Raw genomic sequence first — 26300 nt, 5'->3', positions numbered from 1 at the left:
TATATCTGTGAAATTTTCGTGATTTAATTTTGTCGTTTAGGTGCTCGATTAAATAAAAGGTCTTAATCGCGTAAACTAAAGAAATTGATGGTTAAAAGCATAAAGGGGCAATTCGTTGATGGCTTATTAAATGGAGGTCCTCAAGTTGAAAATGGACCATTAGCAATATAAGTTATATTCGTATCATTATCTTGTTCATAACACCGAAACTAAGACAAAGAAAAAGAAGAAAACAAAGGCTAGGGTTTGGCACTTTAAAAGCTCAATCAAGGTTGGATTTTTGTTCAGTTTTTGATAATTTCTACGTTGTTTAGATCGTTGCTTCGAGTACTACAAAACCCATGCTTGAATTTTTGATTTTGATGAATATTTTGAGTTGTGCCATTGTTGATAGCTTGTGACTTTTGTTGTTTGATGGTGAAAAATGAAAGATATGTTTTAGATTAACATATTTTGTATTGGATTTTTTGATGATTTTGAGTAATTAGGATTAAATTGCAAAAATAAGAATTTAAGGGACTAAAATGTAAAATTCAAGAATTATATGAGCTTGTATAAACATGGGTAATATTTGGCCTAGCTTGGGTATGAAGAAATTTGGTGTATTTTGTGTTTTGTGCAATAGGGACTAAATTGTAAAAATTGTAAATGTCAAGGGTAAAATGGTAATTTGCCTATTTATGTGTTTTTGGACTAAATTGAATGAAAATATGTTTGAATGAGCTTAATTTGAATATGTTTAGATCAAGAACCAAAGAAATCAGATTTGGACCGGAGAAAAATGTAAGTTGTCGACTAGCAGCCCCGTTCCATTTTACGACGTCCGAGGTAAGTTTATAAGTAAATAGACGTGTTTATTGATAGTTTAATGTTATAATTACTTGCTGTTATTAAATGTTAGAAGCTAAATATATTGTGGCCGAATATGAATAAATGTGGCTACTAGACTTCCGAGTCCGATTTAACCAAGATACGACGTTCGAAAGCCCCGTATGAACCTTAGGAATAGCTAGGATACATATATCATGACATAGGATTCTGATATATGTGTGCGAGTAAGTCCATGGCATCGATTTTTGATTTCGATATGTGTTTACGAGTAAGACCCTGTCTGGGACAATGGCATCGATGTGTGGCGACATGTAAGACCACGTCTGGGACGTTGGCATTATACGATTTATGTAATTATCCGAGTGTTCTATCCAATTCTGAATAGTTCATCGAGCAAAGATATAATAAGAACGAATGTGTAAAAAAAGCTATAGGTCAGGTAAGAATTGGCTTGTCATCTACTTGAGCAAAGGTAAGTAAAAACTTTGGTTATTTGTTACGAATCTTGTAAGTGCAAATTAAGAAATTATGTGTATATGATATGTGTACTTATTTTGTGAATGAGTAAGCATGTTGTGATAGTTCTTATGTATATGTGTTTAATTGATGAGGTACATATTCGGTTATAGATAATCTATGCATGTGAAAGGTATAATAAACCATATGAGTTTTGTGTTTGTGAATGTGAACTAAGTATGTATTGAATACTCAGCTATGAAGGTTAAAGGTCAATTTATATGAATTTTGGCGATATAAATATTCGGTCAAGGTGATAGAAATAAAAGAGAAATAATTTTTATATGTTTATATACATGCTTAGTACGAACATATGTATTTATAAACGATTGGGTCTAAATGTGAAATGATAAAATAATTTGGTTCTGTTTAGTTAAATTGATTAACTTCATTGGGTTGTTTGTTTGCTTGAAACTTACGAAGCTGTGATAGCTTACTCTGTGTGTTGTATTTACTCTGTTTTATAGATTTTGGAGTCAAGCTATAAGCTCGGGGACTGTTAACCAAGCTCGTCACACTATCTACTGTTTTGGTACCTTTAAGCTAAACTTCAATTATGGCATGTATAGGCTAGCGTTGGGAATAATTATTTTGGAAATGTTTGTAAATTAGCCATGCGAAAATGGCTTAATTATTTTGCTTGACTTGATTTCAGTTTAGTTGTGGTTGAGGACTGTTTTGGTCGAGATGATTTATGCCATGAATATATACAAACTGTGCTAGGTGATTATGTATTAAGTTTAGTTCTTGATCTTGAATGTGTCATGATAAAAATCGGTCATATGTTTGTTAGATTACTATGGATGTGTTTCATATTAATACGCAGTATGTATGTGAATTTAATTATTCTGTATAGTCTCAATCTACATGTCTTTGGTTAAAGCATATTAACGAATTTGATTGTTGGTAAAGTGATAATAGAAGCTTGTATACGTATGTGATTTTAGGTATAAAGATTCGGCCATAAAATAGTTTGGGCATAATGTGTGTGTTTAGTATGTTTATTAATGTGTATATTAAATGCGGCATTATTTAGAAGATGGGTAATTATGATCTATCCTAGTTAGTTTGATTATTAAGTGACAAATAATGTATGTGGTTCATGATTAACCTAGTCGACTAATTGTTATATATATATATATATATATATATATATATATTTGATGTTTAAATGTTTAGTTTTGGCACTTGGGTAAATGCGCACCTTGCATGGATTCATGATAACTAAGTAATACATAAATGTTTTGTTTATACTAAGTCTATATCAAGAGCGTAATCATAATATACATTCGACTTGTTTGAATATATGTGTATTTGGTCATATGGTACCTTACTAAAGACATTGAATTTTTATAAGTTATGAAGCTAGTGTGTAAAGAGAATGGAATATGCATGATATAAACTTTGCAGCTCATTTATGCATTAGACTATGACATGCGCATATGACATTTTGACTTGCTATATTATTTAAGTTTTTGCATGCCTTGTATTTATGTAAAGTGATTTTAAAAAATATATATGGAAGCATATTACCTTATATATATGATTATAGGAATAGATAAATAAATGTAAGTGGTGAGTGTGTAGTGCAACATGTTTTATAATGTTACATGTGAATGACGTATTTGTTATGTATACCTATGAAGCAAAATGTTCTCATTTAAGAGATGTGTTAATTTATGATTTAGATTTTTTATTAACTTTCGAGACTTGTGTTTACGATTAATTAATTGTATTTTATTTTTTTAATACCTTAAGACTCCGTTCCAGTGACGGATATGGGTTAGGGGTGTTACATTTTATTGGTATCAGAGCTACGATTTAGTCTGTTTTAGGATTAACGTAGCATGTGCGAGTTTAGCTATACATGTCATTATTATATACTATGATAGTGTGATGACTTCTGACATTTGAAATGTGTTTTTATATAGTAAATGGATCCCGACAAAGCTACAGCTGATAATGTCGAGAGTGTAGTGCCTGCTCCCACGCAAGGGACAGCGCAGGCTGATTCTCGACCAATTTTTAGCAATCAAGAAAGTGAGGCTAAACAAGCCTTCTATCAAATGATGAATGACTGGTTCACCCAATATATCCGGACTAACCGGCTACACAACAACCTCCACCCCAATTAATCCATCTTCCATGCCTGTTGTACCTCAAGTAAGTGATCCGTTGTGATTGAATAGACCACCTATTGATAAAATCAGAAAACATGGAGCTGAAGAGTTTAAAGCCACTGATGATGATGACGCTGAGCGGGCTGAGTTCTGGCTTGATAATACCATCCGTGTGTTTGATAAGCTGTCTTGTGCTCCGGATGAATGTTTAAAATGTGCTATATCCTTGCTTCGAGACACAGCATACCACTGGTGGAATACCCTAGTATCAGTGGTTCCGAGAGAGCAGGTGACCTGGGAATTCTTTCAGACTGAGTTCCGTAAGAAATGTATTAGCCACAGATTTATCGATCAGAAGCGTAAAGATTTTCTGGAGCTGAAACAGGGTCGGATGATAGTGACAGAATACAAGTGGAAATTCGTGAGGCTCAATCAGTATGCTCGAGAATGTATTTCCACTGAATCCATAATGTGTAAAAGATTTGAAGATGGGCTGAATGAAGACATTAAACTATTAGTTGGTATACTTGAGATAAAAGAGTTCATGGTACTAGTTGAGCGAGCTTGCAAAGCTGAAGAGCTCAGGAAAGAGAAAAGAAAAGCTGACTTTGAAGCTAGAGATACACGCAAAAGAACATCCGATAAGTCATCCTAGTCGGCATCAAAAAAGTTCCGAGATGATTTCAGTCGTTCTAAAGCTACTTCAGGTTACTCCAGACGGGATCAGACTAGACCACCAGTGAGCTCGAGAGCTACCTCAGTAACGAGTGTGGGTAATGTCAGATCAAATCAACCCGAGTGTAAGTACTGTGGTAAACGACATCCCGGCAATTGCAGGTTGCAAGATTAGGCCTTTTTTAAATGTGGATCGAAAGATCATTATATTCAAGACTGTCCAATGTTAGCTGAGGAAAATCTAGCGCAGAATATGAGATCGGGTAACACCGCAGCTCATGGTAGACTGCCCAGAAATGCTGGTAATACGAGTGGCAGTCAGAAAGGGACTAAAGATACGGCAGTTAGATCTGAGGCTCATGCACCTGCCAGAGCCTATGCTATACATGCACGAGAGGAGGCTTCATCCCCAAATGTTATTACTGGTACATTTACTCTTTATGATACTAATGTAATTGCATTGACTGATCCTGGTTCTACTCATTCTTATGTATGTGAGACATTAGTATTCAGCAAGACTTTGTCTGTAGAGTCTACTGAGTTTGTAATTAGAGTGTCAAACCCCTTGGGTCGGTGTGTTATGGTCGACAAAGTGTGTAAGAATTGTCCCTTGATGGTTTGAGATCTGAGCTTTCCGGCTGATTTGATGTTGTTGCCATTTGATGACTTAGACATAATTCTGGGTATAGACTGGTTAACAGTACATGATGCTGTTGTGAACTGCAAAAGAAAGACCATTGATCTACGGAGTCAAAATGATGAAGTTATTCAGATTGAATCTAGTGATTTGTATGGTTTACCAGCAGTGATTTCTTCAATGCTAGCTGAAAAATATGTGAGAAAGGGGTGTGAATCTTATTTTACCTACGTTCTCAATAGTAAAGCGACTGAAAGAATTATTGAATCAGTACCTGTTGTATGTGATACCTGGATGTATTTCCAGAAGAATTACCAAGTTTGTCACCTATTCGGGAAGTAGAGTTTGGTATTGAGTTAATGCCTGGGACGACTCCAATATCCATAGCTCTGTACAGAATGGCACCTACAAAATTAAAAGAATTGAAAGCTCAGTTGCAAGAATTGAAAGATAGAGGTTTCGCACGACTGATTTTCTCTCCGTAGGGTGCACCTGTGTTGTTTGTGAAAAAGAAAGATGGAACTATGAATATGTGCATCGATTACAGACAGCTTAATAAGGTGACTATAAAGAATAAGTATCCGTTGCCACGGATTGATCATCTGTTTGACCAACTGAGAGGGGCTACAGTATTTTCGAAGATAGATTTGAGATCAGGCTACTATCAGTTGCGAGTTAAAGATTCAAATGTGCCAAAGACTGCCGTCAGAACAAGGTGCGGATACTATGAGCTTTTAGTTATGCCTTTCGGACTCACTAATGCACCTGCTGTTTTCATGGACTTGATGACTTCAGACCGTATCTGGACCGATTTGTGGTTGTGTTTATAGATGACATTTTGATCTACTCTCGTGATGAAGCCGAACATGCTGAACATTTGTCACTTGTGTTGCAGACCTTGCGAGATAAGTAGTTGTATGCAAAATTTGGTAAATGTGAGTTCTAGTTAAGTGAAGTCAGTTTTATGGGCCATGTAGTATCAGCATCAGGTATTCGAGTTGATCCGAGCAAAATTTCAGCTATACTGGATTGGAAATCACCAAAGAATGTTTCTGAAGTCCGAAGCTTTCTGGGACTTACTGGTTATTATAGACGGTTCGTGAAAGGTTTCTCTATGATTACAGCCCCGATGACAAAGCTATTGTAGAAAGATGTTAAGTTTGAATGGTCAAAGAAGTGCCAGAAAAGCTTTGATCAGTTGAAAGCCCTTTTGATTGAAACTCTAGTGCTAGTTCAGCCAAAATCGGGTAAATAATTTGTTATTTATAGTGATGCATCATTAAATGGTTTGGGTTGTGTCCTGATGTAGGAAGGAAGAGTGATAGCTTATGCCTCAAGACAGTTGAAGCCACACGAAAAAAATTATCCTACACACGACCTGGAACTAGCAGCCATTGTGTTTGCGTTGAAAATTTGGCGTCACTATTTGTTTGGTGAGAAATGCCATGTTTATTCTGATCACAAAAGCCTAAAATACTTGATGACTCAGAAAGATCTGAATTTGAGACAACGTCGTTGGTTAGAATTGCTAAAAGACTACGAGCATGTGATTGACTATCACCCAGGAAAGGCTAACGTTGTTGCTGATGCTTTAAGCCGAAAGTCACTGTTTGCTTTGCGTGCAATGAATACACATATGGCCATGTCTGATGATGTTCGTTAATAGTTGAATTGAAAGCTAGACCATTATTCATTCAAAAAATATGTGATGTCCAGAAGGTTGATAATAAATTGATTGCAAAACGAGCTCAGTGTGAGACGGATGCTAATTCAAAGTTCAGAGTTGATGCTGATGACTGTTTTAGATTCAAAGACCAGATATGTGTTCTGAGGAATTCAGAGTTGATTCAGATGATTTTGAATGAATCATATAGTAGTCGGTTATCTATTGACCCAGGTAGTACAAATATGTATAATGATCTGAAACAACTTTACTGGTGGCATGGTATGAAACGAGACATCTTTGACTTTTTTGCAAGATGTTTAGTCCATCAACAAGTAAAAGCTAAACATCAGGTGCCTTCAGGACTACTTCAGTCTATCATGATACCTGAGTGGAAGTGGGACAGAGTTACTATGGATTTTGTAATTGGTTTATCGTTGACACCGAGCAAGAAAGATGCAATCTGGGTTGTTGTCAATAGATTTACTAAATCGGCTCATTTTGTTCCGATATATAGACTACTCACTCGATAAGCTGGCTAAATTGTATGTTTCTCAAATTGTGAGATTACATGGTGTGCCTATATCTATTGTTTCGGATAGAGATCCGAGGTTCACATCGCAGTTTTGGAAAGAAACTACAAGATGCACTAGGTACAAAGTTACATTCAGTACTGCTTTCCATCTGCAAACAGATGGCCAGTCTGAGTGAATTATTCAGATACTTAAGGATATGTTGAGATGTTGTATTCTCGAGTTTGAAGGTACGTGGTAATGATATCTACCTCTGATTGAATTTACGTATAATAACGGCTATCAATCAAGCATCAAAATGGCAAGTTATGAAGCTTTGTATGGTCGTAAATGTCGTACACCATTATATTGGACTAAGCTCAATGAAAATAAGATACACGGGGTTGATTTGATCAGGGAAACTGAACAAAAAACGAAAGTGATCCGTGAAAGTTTGAAGGCAGCGTTAGATCGAAAGAAATCTTATGCGAACTTGAAACGTAAAGATATAGAGTTTCAGATCGGAGATAAAGTCTTTTTGAAAGTCTCACCATGGAAGAAAATACTCATATTCGGTCGTAAAGGCAAATTGAGTCTGAGGTTTATTGGGTCATATGAACTAATAGAGCGTATTACGCCAGTTGCTTACAGACTATTGTTACCACTTGAGTTAGAAAAGATCCACAATGTATTCCATGTCTCGATGCTTCGTAGATATTGATCTGATCCTTCACATGTGATTAGTCCGTCTGAGATTGAAATTCAGCCTGATATGACCTACAAAGAAGAACCGATTCGCATTTTGACTCGTGAGGTTCAAGAGTTGCAGAATAAGAAGATTCGATTAGTTAAATTATTATGGCATAAGCAAGGAGCTGAGGAAGCAACGTGGGAACCAGAAGATACAATGAGAGAACGATACCTAAATCTATTCATTGGTAAGATTTTCAGGGACAAAAATCCCTAAGGGGGGAGAGTTCTAACAGCCCGATTTAGACCCTAACTGGAAGGTGGTTTCGAGACCACGAATTTGAGTCAAAAAAATATTTTAAAATTATTTTCAGTGTTTATTCTGTGTGAATTTACATCTGTGAAATTTTCATGATTTAATTTTGTCGTTTAGGTGCCCGATTAAATAAAAGGGTTTAATCGCGTAAATTAAAATTTTGATAGTTAAAAGCATAAAGGGGCAATTTGTTAATGGCTTATTAAATGGAGGTCCTTAAGTTGAAAATGAACCATTAGCAATATAAGTGGACGGCTAAAGACATTAAAATGAGGTAACATAATGTTTTAACTAAGGTTAAAATTGTAAATGAAATAATATATTATAAAATATCATATAATAAACATAAAATAAGTTATATTCATATCATTATCTTGTTCATAACACTGAAACTAAGACAAAGAAAAAAAAGAAAACAAAGGCTAGGGTTCGGCACTTTAAAAGCTCAATCAAGGTTAGATTTTTGTTCGGTTTTTGATAATTTCTACGTTTTTGAGATTGTTGCTTCGAGTACTACAAAACTCATGCTCGAATTTTTGATTTTGATGAATATTTTGAGTTGTTCCATTGTTTATAGCTTGTGATTTTTGTTGTTTGATGGTGAAAAGTGAAAGATATGTTTTAGATTAACATATTTTGTATTGGAATTTTTGATGATTTTGAGTAATTAGGACTAAATTGCAAAAATAAGAATTTAAGGGACTAAAATGTGAAATTAAAGAATTATATGAGCTTGTATAGACATGGGTAATATTTGGCCTAGCTTGGGTATGAAGAAATTTGGTGTATTTTGTGTTTTGTGCAATAGGGACTAAATTATAAAAATTCTAAATGTTAGGGGTAAAATGGTAATTTGCCTATTTATGTGTTTTTGGACTAAATTGAATGAAAATATGTTTGAATGAGCTTAATTTGAATAAGTTTAGATCAAGAACCAAAGAAATCAGATTTGGACCGGGGAAAAACGTAAGTTGTCGACTAGTAGCCCCGTCCCGTTTTACGACGTCTGAGGTAAGTTTATGAGCAAATAGACATGTTTATTGATATTTTAATGTTATAATTACTTGCTGTTATGAAATTTTAGAAACTAAATATATTGTGGCCGAACATGAATAAATGTGGCTACTACACTTCCGAGTCCGATTTGACCGAGATACGACGTCTGAAAGCCCCGTATGAACCTTAGGAATAGCTAGGATACATATATCATGACATAGGATTCCAATATATGTGTGCGAGTAAGTCCATGGAATCAATTTGTGATTTCGATATGTGTTTACGAGTAAGACCCTGTCTGTGACAGTGGCATCGATGTGTGGCTACAAGTAAGACCACGTCTGGGACATTGGCATTATACGATTTATGTAATTATCCGAGTGTCCTATCCAATTCCGAATGGTTCATTGAGCAAAGATATAATAATAACGAATGTGTAAAACAAGCTATAGGTCAGGTAAGAATTGACTTGTCATCTACTTGAGCAAAGGTAAGTAAAAACTTTGGTTAATTGTTACGAATCTTGTAGGTGCAAATTAAGAAATTATGTGTATATGATATGTGAACTTATTTTGTGAATGAGTAGTAAGCATGTTGTGATAGTTCTTATGTATATGTGTTAAATTGATGAGGTACATATTTGGTTATATGGATAATCTATGCATGTGGAAGGTATAATAAACCATATGAGTTTTGTGTTTGTGTATGTAAACTAAGTATGTATTGAATATTTGGCTATGAAGGTTAAAGGTCAATTTATATGAATTTTGGTGAAATAAATATTCGGTCAAGGTGATAGAAATAAAAGAGAAATAATTTTTATATGTTTACATACATACTTAGTACGAACATATGTATTTATAAGCGACTGGATGTAAATGTGAAATGATAAAAAATTTGGTTCTGTTTAGTTAAATTGATTAACTTCATTGGGTTGTTTGTTTGCTTCAAACTTACTAAGTTGTGATAGCTTGCTCTGTGTGTTGTATTTACTCTGTTTTATAGATTTTAGAGTCAAGCTACAAGCTTGGGGACTGTCAACCAAGCTCGTCACACTATCTACTGATTTGGTACCTTTAAGCTAAACTTAAATTATGGCATATATAGGCTAGCTTTGGGAATAATTATTTTGGAAATGTTTGTAAATTAGCCATTCAAAAATGGCTTAATTATTTTGCTTGACTTGATTTCAGTTTAGTTGTTGTTGAGGACTGTTTTGGTCGAAATGCTTTATGCCATGAATATATACAAACTGTGCTAGGTGATTATATATTAAGTTTAGTTTTTGATCTTGAATGTGTCATGATAAAAATTGGTCATATGTTTTTTAGATTACTATGGATGTGTTTCATATTAATGCGCAGTATGTAAGTGAATTTAATTATTATGTATAGTCTCAATCTACATGTCTTTTGTTAAAGCATATTAACGAATTTGATTGTTGGTAAAGTGATAATAGAAGCTTGTATACATATGTGATTCTAGGTATGAGGATTTGGCCATAAAAAGTTTGGGCATAATGTGTGTGTTTAGTATGTTTATTAATGTGTGTATTAAATGCGGCATTATTTAAAAGATGGGTAATTATGATCTAGCCTATTTAGTTTGATTATTAAGTGACAAATAATGTATGTTGTTCACGATTAACCTAGTCGACTAATTGTTATATATATATATATATATATATATATATTTGATATTTAAATGTTAATTATAGTTTTGGCACTTGGGTAAATACGCACCTTGCATGAATTCATGATAACTAAGTAATACATAAATGTTTTGTTTATACTAAGTCTATATCAAGAGCGTAATCATAATATACATTCGACTTGTTTGAATATATGTGTATTCGGTCATATGGTACATTACTAAAGACATTGAATTTTTATAAGTCATGAAGCTAGTGTGTAAAGAGGATGGAATATGCATGATATAAACTTTGCAGCTCATTTATGCATTAGACTATGACATGCGCATATGACATTTTGACTTGCTATATTATTTAAGTTTTTGCATACCTTGTATATATGTAAAGTGATTTTAAAAAAATATATGGAAGCATATTACCTTATATATGTGATTATAGGAATAGATAAATAAATGTAAGTGGTGAGTGTGTAGTGCAATACATATACATGTTTTATAATGTTACATGTGAATAACGTGTCTGTTATGTATACCTATGAAGCGAAATGTTCTCATTTAAGAGATGTGTTAATTTATGATTTAGATTTTTTATTAACTTTCGAGACTTGTGTTTATGGTTAATTATATAATTCTTTTGTATTTGTTTAAGATTGTATTTTATTTTTGTAATACCTTAAGACTCCGTTCCGGCGATGGATGCGGGTTAAGGGTGTTACATTAACTTACCATTCATCCTATTTGAGGTAACTAAGTAAGGTATAATCAACCACTTTGATCTCATGCCCTACACACATCCTTATTGCCCTTATTAGTCATATATTCCATAGTAATACCAAGACATGTATGGGTTAAACAATAATCAAGTTTCCAAGCATATATGCTTTCCACATCATGTATTCATTCAACATACACAATTCATCTCATTATTTCGAGTATAATTTCATAATAGTTCATTTCGAGTTCATATCATTTCACATCAGAACTTTACCCATATTACTCGGAATATCAAAGTCACGATTAGTACACTCTAAGTGTACAAGTCTATAATCAAGAATAAGCATTCTCATCAAATAGTTTCCATGTACAAATATCATCATCTCATATTTCATATATCACTTGTCATGTATCATCATTTTATTTCATTTCATATAATATTCTTTTATGTCATATTTCTATATCATATACACCATTCCATGTCAATTTGTCTTAAATTTATATTTGCCCCTGTTAGAACCTTGCCGATTGAATTTATTTGAATTATCGATGGATACATAAGTAGTACACTTGAGGCGTACGAATCAGGATCCGTGAATTCATATTCAATGGTATCCATAAGGTACTATTTCAAAGAGTACACTCTTGAGCCACATATATATATACTACAGGATTATCAGTCCAAACTAAATTCTTTTTATGACATATGCTCTAAAGAGCTTGATCTGGATTACCCGTATGGGCTAAATCCAATCCGTAATATATGCTTGAGAGGACTTATATCAGGATTACCCGTCCGGGCTAAATCCTATCGGAACTGAGATCGAAGGATTACTCATCCGAGCTAAATCCTATCCGCAACAAATGCAGGACTTCCTTCGTTTCGAGAAATCACATATCCATTGATTTTCTATTTATTCAACCGGGATTTAAACACTTCTCAAGCATTATTGATCATTTTATTATTTCATACCTCTATAACATTTATGTAATTCGAGTAAAAACCTTCCACATTCATGTCAAGCATACAAGTAACATTTTACTCATTTACCATTTTATCAGGCATTTTCATTTATCGTGCTATATCGAGTAGGTGATCATTTGATATATTTATGTAATTGATAAAATTTACAAACACAACATTTAAATCAAGCATAAAAACATATACAATTTAGTTACACGAACTTACCTCGACAAAGGTTCGTGTACGTAAAATCTACTAATCGACATTTTCCTCATTCCTCGTTCTAACTCCGAATTTGGTCCATCCAAATCTATACGAGTAAATTTAACATCAATTTATCATATTTTACATTCATGTGGACTAAATTTTCATCCTAGGAAAAATTACTATTTTGCCCCTAACTTTTCCATAAATTCAATTTTCGTCCCTAGGCCTGGAAAATGAAACTTGTGCAAATTACTCCCTATTCCAAGCCTAACCAAATCCCCATTACAAATTTTACAGCACATGTATTCATAAAATTTTAGAAGTTTTCATCAATTTTTACAACTTTCCATTTTAGTCCCTAAATCATGTTTTCATCGAAAATCACTTTGTAAAAGTTGTTTATCTATCAATAATCTTTCATTTTCTACCATAAATTTCTAATTTCCAGCATATACATCCATGGCTCATTTTCATACTTTGATAAATTTTCAAATTAATCCCCCAAATAGAGAGATTAAGCTATCCCGATTCCAAAAATATCAAAATTACTAAAAACAAGACAAGGAAACTTACCCAATTTGGCCATGAAAGTCTCTTCTCTCTCTCCTAGGGTTTCCATGTTTATTTTGGGGAAGAAGATGAGAAAATATGGTTTTTTTTCTTTTCATCTTTTTAATTAATTAATATTTTCACTTTCCAATTTAGTCCCTAGCCTTTTCTCATTTTCCATGGATGAATCATACAAAAATATCTAAACACTTTTTTATTAAAATTCTGATTACCATATAAGGACCTTAAGTTTTGAATTCCATAGCTATTTGATCCTTCTAGCTACTAGAATCCAACTTTTGCATTTTATGCAATTTGATTCTTCTCATAATTAAGCACATAATCGGTAAAATTTTCTGTTCAAAATTTTCACACGTCATTTCTAGTATAATATGGATCATATTATAAAATAAAAATAAATTATATATATTTTTGGCTTGGATTTGTGGTCCTGATACCACTGTTTCGATTTCATCGAAATTGGCCTATTATAACTCTCCCCCCTTAAGAAATTTTCATCCTCTAAAATTTTACCAATAAGAAGATTCAGGCATTAATGTTCCTATCCGGTTCCCAAATAGTTTTCTTTATATCATATCATTGTCAACGAAATTTCACTAAAGATACCTTTATATTTTTCGTTTCTTTCACTTCACATGCCAGAATTTCAACCAGTTACTCACTGTAAGTCATGCCAAGAAAAATTTCAATATCTATTAGAGAAATAATAGATGATGGGTCTGATTGATACCGTTGTATCACATATACACATGAAAAGCATTGTGAAATTTGTAGAACTCTAATAAATATACCAATCAATACTTAACAAGTTCAATTCTTTTCAATAATCTTATATGACCCAGTAAGCCACAGACTTAATTTTGTCTGTACAGCCAATCCAAAAAACTTTCTTTCATGGTGAATTTCCAGAAATACTTTGTCACCATCAAAAACTCTATTTCATTTCATTTTAGATCCATATCGGATTCCTGACGATCAAATATTACTTTTAAACTATCTCAGGTCCCTTTCATCTCTCTTCGAATTCAAAGAATCAAAACTACCACATGTATCTTTTCTCACTGAACTCCGTCCAAAACACCAGATTTTTGCATTTGTGATCATATAAAGCCTCGTAGAGTATAATTTTATATGTGACTGTTAACTGTTATAAGTAATTTCAACCTTCAAATTCAAGTACACAACATCGAAGCATATTTGCCAAAATCTAAATCATATGTTCAAATTGATCATCCATCTGAGGATGAAATACCGTACTAAAATGTAACCATGTACCCAGAGTTTCTTGTAACTTGTTTCAAAATCAGAATATAAACCGTAGATCTCTATCAGAAATAACAAAAACTAGCACATCATAAATCTGTCAATCTCAAAAATAGGTAATTCAAGAAATCTATCAAGTGAGAAATCCATTCATGTCAGAATAAAATGTGCAGGCTTTTTCAAACAATCAACAATTACTCAAATAGTATCTTTCTTTTTCATAGACAGGGATAATCCCAACATAAAGTTCATAGTAACTTTGTCTCATTTTCACTTCGGTATTTTCTCTGACTATAACCATCTTAAAATTTTCATCCTTATCTTGTTGACACATCCAGCATTTAAATACAATTTCAGAATTACCACATGCCATTCCGAGCTACTAATATATTCTTTTCAAATCATTATGTATTTCATCATTCCGCAGATAAACAAACATAATACCACTGTGATCATTCATGTAAAATTTTCAGTACAAGCTCTAATTTCTTCAGTACACAGACTCTGTCTCTGAATAACAAACATTTACCAAATCTATTTTGAAATTCTGATTTAGAAATTATTTCACACTATACTCATTTAAGTCACAACTCTTTATCACTTTTCTGAGTTTCACTGATCTATTGTAGAGACACCAGTTTAGCTCTATACTCAACTAAAATTAAATTGTTATCAGACAATCATATTCGATACTCATGGCTTGCAAAATATATAGAGATTTTATACTTAGAACATCTATAACCATATTCATTCTTTCCAAGTGATATACAATTATCAAGTCATAATCTTTCAACATTCAAACCATATACGCTATCTCAGATTCAAATCTTTTAGAAACATCGGTTGCTTTAAACTTTTATAATCAGTGAATATACAACATTTTTCACCAAATAAGTAATGTTATCCTATTTCAATACAAAATCAATAGCTGACAATTCTAGATCATATACTGGGTAATTCGTTCCATGTGGTTTTTTTTTAATTGTCTAAAAGTACAAGCTATTACTTTGTTTTACTACAGCAAAACATAGTTTAATCCTATTCAATAGTGCAGTACTATAATAACGAATTCCTTGCCGGATTTAGGCTGAACCAGAATTAATGCTTCGATCAACTGAACTTCTATCTGGTCAAAACTTCACTAACATTTGTCAGTCTATTCAAATCTTACATCTTTCTGTAATATCCTTATCATTGATGTAGCTATCATAGAAAACACTTTCACAAGAATTAAAAGGATATCGAAGTTTTACGTTATTCCAAGGTCACAATCATTAGTTAGGTTAAAACCATAATACTATAATAGATCTGACGTTTCCACCATGTAAATGGAACAATACCTCAATCTCAATATTATTTTTCATATAAAAGAGGAAAACCAAGGGTGGTTCCAATATTAATCAGTGCAATAATACAGTTTTTATAATATGTGTTCCATATTACCAAATTCCCATACTCAAGTCAGAATTCATAACAGTAGTAGGTAAAGTCACCACTGACCAATGAATATCTTTCACAAGTAACCCATGTTTTCATAATAAAGAGATTGATGATATCTCAGAAAAATTCAAAAGAGGTATTATCACGCATACTCAGTAGAAACAACTGTGATATAGACAATATAACTTGCACATTCGCAATTCAGAGCTTCAATCAGTACAAGTAGAAAATAATATCACATGAACCTTACCATCAAATCTTACATCAATCATGATAAATTAGAAAACCCAAGTATCATAGAGCAATACAGCTCATGAGTCAACCAGGCTTCAGCAATTGCATTTATCATAATTTACTAGCCTTTCAATACAATAAATAATGCATCTGTTCATGCACAATTTGATATGCCTCTGAGAATAACAAAACACATAGAATACCCAGAAGGGATTGCTGTAATATTTACCCGATTATAACAATTGTATTCAATATTTTTGCAATTTCATCACTATTCCACTAACATATATAGTCATCAATAATCTCACATCATTCAGTTCACTCACGGAGCTTATTCGGAAGAAATTTTCAGTTAACCCATTATGTAGATACCATATCTGAATGAATCAATTTCTAATAATTAACTTCTTTCTTTAATAGGCATTGTGTATTGGAAACACAAAAATTTACGCATTTTTACATACCTCTTTTAACTTAAAATCATACAGTTTCAATAAATTTCTTGTCGAAAAATAATTAATTTTTATAAAATAATTAAAGTGCACTTAAAATATGAACATGTTGAATTTTATTTAATTTTATAATTAATTTTGATGAATTTTGGTTATTTTCGATAGATTTGCACACAGGACGAAAAATGGCTCGGCAGACACTGCTAGAAGCACAAAACAGAGAAGCACTTTGAAGTACCGAGGAAAACTAAATTTCAGCCTAAGACGGTCTAAAATTATATGTATTAATTCATAATATAATTAATTTTAATTTATATCCAATTTAATTTGGGTTAATTAATTATTATTAGTTAATTATGAAAAAGTGGTCCAGTTGAACTGAACTAAGTGAACCGCACCGCCCAAGAAATGGAAAACCCAAAACCATCCCAAGAGCTGAACCTAATCAGCTTATTAAGCTTGCAAAGAGGCCCTTTAAGACTTGTTCAAGTTGCATTCAAACCCCTACACAATTGGTGGCTTTGTAGATTTGCCCCAAGCCAAATTTAGCAAAGTTGAAACCATCAACCTTGCCACATGTGTGGCCAACCAAGGGATTGCTCTTGGGCTTCTATTTTTAGCTAATTTTAGCAACCATCTTCAGCTATAAAAATCGCCCTTGGCTGATCAGTCAACACACCTCAATTCATTCACATCTTTTCTCTCTTCTCTCCATTTTCTCTCTTCTTTGCCATTTTAATTTCTCTTGCTCTCTTGCCAATTTCTTCCCTTGGAAAAGGGGTGTTCATCAGCCATTTTGGAGCAACATTGAAGTGTTCGTAGCAGCTTTGATCAATGAGGATAACAGAGAATGAAGAACGGAGAAAGCTAGTCAAGCCACAGAAAAACACCGGATTTGATTCTTGTTCCCTATCTCTTTAATTTTTGTTGTTGTTATGATGAACATATCTATGAATATTGATGTTGTTGGAATGGTTAATTTAATCAATTTAGCTTGAATTTAATTCGTGTTAGGTTGATTGCATTCCGTCTTCTTAAATTGCTAAAATTGTGTTTATATTGTTATAGGCCTCAGTATGATGCTTGATTAAGTAAAATCATGACTAAGTTATTCTTGCATTACAATTGTTAGGTAACTAATGAATTAATTATTTAAATGGATTGAAATTTTAATTAATAGACACGGTACTTAATCAGTGCATGTTTAATCTTCTAAGGTAGCTGAGGGTTAAATTAGCAACGGTATCTGACGATACAAGTGTCTTGCATAACTTGCAAGATTATTGTGATTAAACTGTTTCAAGGTAAGGATACTTTGTTACCTTACATAGTCTTTTATGTGCTTATTAAATTGAGTTAATTGTTTGAATTGACATAGGGATATGTTTAAGATATTATTTCAATTTAATAAGTATGTATGTGCTATAACATATTTGCCTATTAAGATTTGTTTAATCGCTTGAATTGACATAAAAATATGTCCAAGAGATGAATGGATTTTGGTAGGTGAGTATGTTCATAAGTTAGAAAATTACCGAGTTGTCGTGAATTTATTCGTAACAATATAAACATGAGTTTAATAATTCTAAGTTAAGAAATGTAATTAATCTAACACAATTATGTCATCTTGATTAAAATTTTATTTTGAAATCGTGCATTTGAGATTTATTTATTTAGTTCCTTAGTTTTAAATCTTAGTTTTTAATCACCTTCTTCAAACAAAATATTTTTCTTCACCAAAGTGTTTTCAATAGCATTCATAAATAATTCTTTTCACAGTCCTTATGGGTACGATAACTCGACATTTACTTGTCACTTTATTACTTGGTGCGATTATGTACACTTACACATTTCTGCCGTTCCAAGTTTTTGGCACTGTTGCAATTCCCTAGCCACAACATCACCCAACTGATTGGTCAGTAGCATACCACATGCCCACCTCGCGTATGCCGCGCGCTGCATTGCGTGCCTAGTCCTGCTCAACAGCTAGCTGCTCCTGTAACACCCCGTACCCGAGTCCGTTACCGGAATCGGACACAAGGTGCACACAGACTTAACTATTTTCACAGTCCATTTAGAAATTTCCAGACTAGCTGGTCACTGCATCACTGTCGCCTTAAAAATCATATCTTGAGTTTCAAAGCTCGAAAATTTGATTCGTAATTTTTCCATGAAACTAGACTCATATTTCCATCTACATATTTTTTTCTAGAATTTTTGGTCGAGCCAATTAGTATAGTTTATTAGTTAAAGTCTCCCCTATTCCAGGGTTCGACTACACTGACCTTAATGTGTTACGAATTGAATATCTCCTTGTACAGGGATTTAATACTGATGCCGTTTGTTTATATAGAAACTAGACTCAGAGAGGAATCTATACATATATGGCATGACTCCTAATTATCTCTGGTTAATTTATAATGAATTTCCAAAGTCAGAACAGGGGATCCAGAAACCGTTCTGTCCCTGTTTCACGAGAACTTTAATATCTCTTAACATATAACTCATATGACCGTTTCGTTTCTTCCATATGAAAGTAGATTCATCAAAGTTCATTTACATAATTTATTCACTATTTAATACCATTCCTAATATTTTTAGTGATTTTTCACATCCACATCACTGCTGCTGTCAGCATCTGCCTTTAAGGTAGGCTTTACCTATTTCATGATTTCCATGATTCAATTGGCCCTTTTTGCATACATAGCACAAAGTGTGATCATGATTAACCATTCCAATGGCTAATCATTTCAAAACAATTCCATACCTCATAATGATGAACATACAAACAATTATGGTACTATGCTAAAAACATATATAAGCCATTTTCGCATGGCTATCCAAGTTTACACAAAACCGAAAGGTACATGACCTTCAACAAAAGGGTAGTCCTATACATGCCATTTCAAAGTTCAACCAAAATTGTACCAAAATGGGGGCTTTGATAGTGTGGGAGACTTGACTTCCAAAAATCCCGAGTCCGATGGTGACGAGCCAAAATCTATAAACAAAGAAACAGAGAAAGCGGAATAAGCAATTTATGCTTAGTAAGTTTGAGCAAGAAATTCCACACAACAAAAGCATAGCATTCATAAAGCTAACGGATAATTTCATATGCACAAATTCTCAATATCCTACTCATTTCACATTCCAACCCCTATGTTCATACATAAGGGATCATCTTAGCCAAATACCGGAAACTCATTACTCGATTGGCGAATATTATTCAAGGAATCAACTAATTCAAGCACATACGAACATACCTCATTGCTGGAATTTTTCAAGCGTATTAACTGAAAATTTTACAGCAAGATCGCTCATTCTCGAATCACGTACCTTGAAATTTAACCGGATATAATGACTCGCTCAAATGCCTTGGACGAAGCCGGTTATAGTGACTCGCACGAATGCCTTCGGACTTAACCCGGGTTTAGTAACTTGCACAAATGCCTTGGGCTTAGCCCGATTTATTAACTTCATACGAATGCCTTCGGATCCTAGTCCGGATATAGTCACTTAGCACAAAGTCTTGGGACTTAGCCGGACATCATTCAATAACCGAGCACAATTATCAATAAATTATGACACATTCAGTATTTCATTTTCATTAGCAAAACTCAAACACAAGGCACTTTTCACACTTGCAATTTCGGCTCAATAGCCACACACAAAGAGCATGATTTTAATTTGCTTTAAACATGATCTAATCAATTCAAATTTAAGCTCTATTACTCAAGAACTTACCTAGGATGTCGTCGAGCGATTTCAATGGCTATTCGACCACTTTTTCCTTCCCTTTGTCGGATCTAGTTCCCTTTGCTCTTGAGCTTAATTTAACAAATAAATCGATTTAATCATTTGAGCGTCAAAGAGGAATACAAGGTACTTAGCCAATATATATACTCATTAGGCATCAAAGTCGCATGTGTACGAAATCATGAATCGAACTCAACACATTAGTTAATATTCCTCTTAGCGAATTTTCTAAGCCAAGAATAGGCATCAATATGCTTGCCTCTAACCGAATGCATGCACACCAATTTCCCCTCATGTGGCGAATATGCATGTCCATGTTGAGGCCAATTATACATAATACCACACAAAAACAGCATACATTTTACTAACTAACGCATTACATATCGTAGCTAAATACACATCTCTCATTTACTTCATAACCGAAACATCATCACAAGCAAATATACACCTTGAAATAGTATATATGTCATACCAATACATCATGTACAAACATATATACATATATATATGCTAGAGCCGAATCTTAAGTTGATTGTAACTAAACATGAACATAATTTCAAAACACAAATCTTACTTTCCATGCAATGAGCATAAATCACACTTTTGGATGTACCATGGCGAATACATCACAACACCATAATTTTGGTCATGATTAAACAAAGAACTTAATGTCTTACTCAAAAATACTAAAAAGAAAGTCCAAGAGCCATCAATCCACCATCACATATATCATTAGCAAGCTTCATATTTAACATGCAATGGCATTAACACAAAATCCACCTTGGCCAAATACCATCCCCATGATATAACAAAGGTTTGAACCATGGGCTAACAAGAGCATCAAGCTATCAACTAAAACATGCATGAATCTCATGGCACAACCTCAAACATACCTTAATCTTGATGCAAGTATAGCCAAACCTCTTCCTAATCCTCTTCCAAACCAAGCATGAAGCAAAATTCCTCCTTCCCTCTAGTATTTTCGGTCAAGAGAGAATGAAAAATGGATGAACAAATTTTTTCTTTTCTCTTCCTCAATACACGGCAATGGGGCATGCATGAGACCATTTTTTCTTTTTCCATTTCTTTATTACCCATGCTCATTAATTTATTTTTTCACCCATGATTCACCAACAAAACATGTCTATGACATGTTTTGCCCATATTCTTTGTCATGGCGGCCATCACTTGTAAAAGAGGGTATTTGACATGCAAGGCCATTGTTTTGCATGCATGCTTTAATTAGTCATCACACATTCCCCATCATACTTTCAAAGTTTTCTACTAAGTCCTTTCTAGTGAAATTCACATTTATAACTCTAAATTAAAGCATCAAAATGTCACACATGAGTTAACACATATTATAGGCATCAAAATAAATATCAAATTATTTTTATGCCTCGGTTTTTGTGGTCCCGAAACCACATTCCGACTAGGGTCGTTTTAAGGCTGTCACAACTCCTTGGCTCGCCTGCTGCTCAAGCCCCAACTGCCCAAGCCGTGTCCAGTGCCCAACTTCTACGTGCACCCACACCAAGCCTGCTCAACGATCCACACGCTGCTCACATCCCTGCTGCACATTGCTGCTTTGCACACACAGTGGCACACGACCCTTTCACCCAACCTTAGCCAAAAAACCTCCCAACCTCTTTTAATTTGTCATCTTTTGATTCAAAATTATTTTTCTTAAGAGATATTAATTTTTACAAAAAAGGTGGTAAGACCAAATTTTCTCCTAAATTTTAATTTTATTCAATTATCTAAATTTTCAATTTATTGAATTATTAATATTTTTTATTAATTAAAATTTTGAGAAAATAAATTTTCCTATCTTATGATTAGGTTAATCATGCCTCGCAAGAGAACTCGTGCATCCGCCCAAATTGACGAATCACAAAAAAAGTTCCACTGTGAAGAAGCCAAAGCAAGATACGAGAGTATCTTCAAGAACCAACAGATGCATCCAGAGAAAGGCTTCACCTTGAAGGAAAGCAACTATATTGATTTTATGGTGCGTATTCGTCAGGTTGCTGAAACTCTCAATTAAAGTTGTTTTGTGAGAAGAGACCTAGTGTGGATGAAGAGTTAGTGCATGAATTCTATGCGAATTTAACCTCAAGTGAGTTGACGGAAGTTCCAGTTCGCGGAATCAAGGATCTAAGTGGACTATGTCAAAGAAAGGAATCCACACTTGTCGAAGAGAATATCTGACACCACTTGCAAAGTTATGGTTCTATTTCATCTGTCTCAGCCTTATGCCTAGCTCACATGGGACTACAATTTCATTAGAGCGAATGGTCTTATTATACTCGATATTAACTGGGAAGACCGTTAATGTGGGAAAAATCATCATGAGGGAGATGCGAAATTGTGCTATTAGACGTTCTGGCCCTGCTTACTTTCCTTTTACAATAACAATTTTGTGCTTAAAAGCTAAAATTCTTGCAAACGTAAAGAAGATAGGCCATAGCCAGGGCACAATCACAGATTGGGACCTCTACCGAATAGCTGGAGAATCTTTTCTACAGCAACGAGTTGAAGAAAGTGAGGACCCCGAAGAAGAAGAAAAAGATCCCACAATGCAATCAGCTGAAGTCCCAGATAAGGCAGAACCAATAGAACCAGAAGTTGAACTTGATTTCGAAACTTCAATGTTCAGAGCTCAATCACCTTACCCAGATCTTCGAGATGAGCTGTCAAAGTTGATGGACATAATGCAGCATATGCAGTGGCAACAACAAGCTCACTGGAGATACTCAAAAATGAGGGATGACTCAATGAGAAGCGCTTTTACGAAAATATTCAATGACCCATTTATTTTTGTGCCTGAGTTTCCAGATTTCATATTTGAACTAAGGAGTCCACTATCAAAGAAGGAGCAAAGCAATTCATGCAAAGGTAATTATAATGGAGCAAAAGATGAGTCAAATTCGGAAGGATCTGCAAATAAATAAAAGGTGGGATCCTGACTTTATTTTATTTCTGTTCTTAGGTTATTTTAGGATTAAGCTTAATTAGGAATTTTATTTTTGCATAATAAAGCAAGAGATGGAAATCATGAATAAAAATGAACAAGTCGCAAAGTATAAAGTGTGGCAATAGGTATATACATGTCTAGGATTGGATCTTGAGAGAGCTTGGTACTTAAGCAGTCAATTTGACTCACCTCTTCTTTTCTAGAATCCTGCCTGGTGTATAGTATCTATTCACTTTTAACAATGAGGACATTGTTCATCTTAAGTTAGGGGACCGAAAAATTGAAATTATTTCCACTCAGAATAAATTTTTCTTTTAATTATGATTAGGATATATTTTATTCAAAAATTTGAAATTTTGTTAAGTAAGCTAAACTTCAGTATAAATAAAGTTTGATTATTTCAATAAATTGTTATGTCAGCTTAATAATGACATAAATGAATTTTTAATAAAGCATGCAAATTGTACCATAAAATTTTTAGTTCCTTAGAAAAAGTTTAAGTCTTTAGAATTGACTTAGTAGTTTCTTGAGGCAAAATCCTAGGAAGCATGAAATGTTGAAAATGATTTAGGCAATTGTTGTTTGGACCGTTTGAGCCTTTCAAGCCAAACATGATGAAATTTTTATCCTTTGAAACCCAACTTTGAGACTTGGCCTAATTTTATTTGAACCCTTGCAAATTTAGCTATCACTTCTCGCTTAACTATCTTAAAATTATCCCACACACTAGACTCAGTACTATTCAAATTATTCTTTGAAATTAAATTTGGGGGAGTTGAAAAGAAGTATCGAATGCTCTAAAATTGTAGTACATTTAGTAAAATGCTCAGTTAAAAAAAGCATGAGTTCTTAAAATAATATGTACAAAAAAGCATGTGAAAGCAAAGAAACTTGATGTATTGAAGGTAATTATTTCGAAGGTCTGATGTAAGCCGAGTTTAGGGTTTTTTAGCCTAAAATTATCTATCTTCTACCTACCCCTAAGCCCAACCACGTTACAACCTTGTTAAAGACCTATTGATTCAAGTTCCAATGCTACCTATGTTAGTGGATAGAAATTGCTATGTGCAACATAAGAAGGCATAAGTTAAACTTAATGATTGCAGCTTAATCTTGAATAAGGGATTAAAATTAAATTGTGATGGGTTAACATGACTTTATTAGGAAACATTTAGTCTAATTTTTGGCTATCATAAGATTGATTGAGATTAATTTGAACGATATGTATACTTAAGTAAGCATAACTATCAAATTTCTTATTTTTAAGCATAAATATATTAAATTCATAATTCTGGGAAGAATGTTGTTCTGAAGGAATTTTTTTCAAAGATGTTTTCGAGAAATTCTTTTTAAATTTGTGCATTACTCAGGACGAGCAATGAATTAAGTTTGGGGGTGTGGAAATACGAAAATTTACGTATTTTTACATACCCTTTTTAGCTTAAAATCATACAGTTTCGATAAAATTCTTGTCGAAAAATAATTAAAGTGAACTTAAAATATGAAAATTTTGAATTTTAGTTAATTTTATAATTAATTTTGATGAATTTTGGTTATTTTCAACATATTTGCACAAAAGGAGAAAGCTCGGCAGACACTACTGCAAGCACAAAACCGAGAAGCAATTTGAAGTACCGAGGCAAACTAAATTTCAACCTAAGACGGTCCAAAATTATATGTATTAATTCATAATATAATTAATTTTAATTTATATCCAATTTAATTTGGGTTAATAAATTATTATTAATTAATTATGAAAAAGTGCCCTAGTTGAACCGAACCGAGTGAACCGAACCGCCCAAGCAATGGACAACCCAAAACCATCCCAAGAGCTGACCCAAATCAGCTTATTAAGCTTGCAAAGAGGCCCTTGAAGACTTGTTCAAGTTGCATTCAAACCCCTCCACAATTTGTGGCTTTGTAGATTTGCCCCAAGCCAAATTTAGCAAAGTTGAAACCATCAACCTTGCCACATGTGTGGCCGGCCAAGGGATGGCTCTTTGGCTGCTATTTTTAGCTAATTTTAGCAGCCATATTCAACTATAAAAACCCCCCATTGGCTGATCATTCAACACACCTTAATTCATTCACATCTTTTCTCTCTTTTCTCCATTTTCTCTCTTCTTTTCCATTTTAAATTCTCTTGCTCTCTTGACGATTTCCTCCCTTGGAAAAGGGGTGTCCATCAGCCATTTTTGAGCAACATTGAAGTGTTGATAGCAGCTTTGATCAATGAGGACAACAGAGAATGAAGAATGGAGCAAGCTAGTCAATCCACAAAAAACACCGGATTTGATTCTTGTTCCCTATCTCTTTAAATTTTGTTGTTTTTATGTTGAACATATCTATGAATATTGATGTTGTTGGAATGGTTAATTTAATCAATTTAGCTTGAATTTAATTCGTGTTAGGTTGATTGCATTCCATCTTCTTAAATTGTTAAAATTGTGTTTATGTTGTTATAGGCCTCGGTAAGATGATTGATTAAGTAAAATCATGACTAAGTTATTCTTGCATTACAATTGTTAGGTAACTAATGAATTAATTATTTAAACGGATTGAAATTGTAATTAATAGACACAGTACTTAATCAGTGCATGTTTAATCATCTAAGATAGTTGAGGGTTAAATTAGCAACGGTATCTGACGATACAAGTGCCTTGCATAACTTGTAAGATTATTGAGATTAAATTGTTTCAAGGTAAGGATACTTTGTTACCTCACATAGTCTTTTATGTGCTTATTAAATCGAGTTAATTGTTTGAATTGACATAGGGATATGTTTAAGAGATTATTTCAATTTAATAAGTATGTATGTGCTATAACATATTTTCCTATTAATATTTGTTTAATCAATTGAATTGACATAAAGATATGTCCAAGAGATAAATGGATTTTGGTAGGTGAGTATGTTCATAAGTTAACAAATTGCGAAGTTGCCGTGAATTTATTCGTAACAATATAAATATGAGTTTAATAATTCTAAGTTAAGAAGTGTAATTAATCTAACACAATTATGTCATCTTGATTAAAATCATATTTTGAAATCGTGCATTTGAGATTTATTTGTTTAGTTACTTAGTTTAAAATCTTAGTTTTTAATCACCCTCTTCAAAC

This window comes from Gossypium arboreum, chromosome 3 (genome assembly GCF_025698485.1).
Source record: "Gossypium arboreum isolate Shixiya-1 chromosome 3, ASM2569848v2, whole genome shotgun sequence".
Lineage (NCBI taxonomy): Eukaryota > Viridiplantae > Streptophyta > Magnoliopsida > Malvales > Malvaceae > Gossypium > Gossypium arboreum.
The sequence above is the reverse complement of the archived record's forward strand: the minus strand, read 5'-3'. Positions refer to the sequence as shown.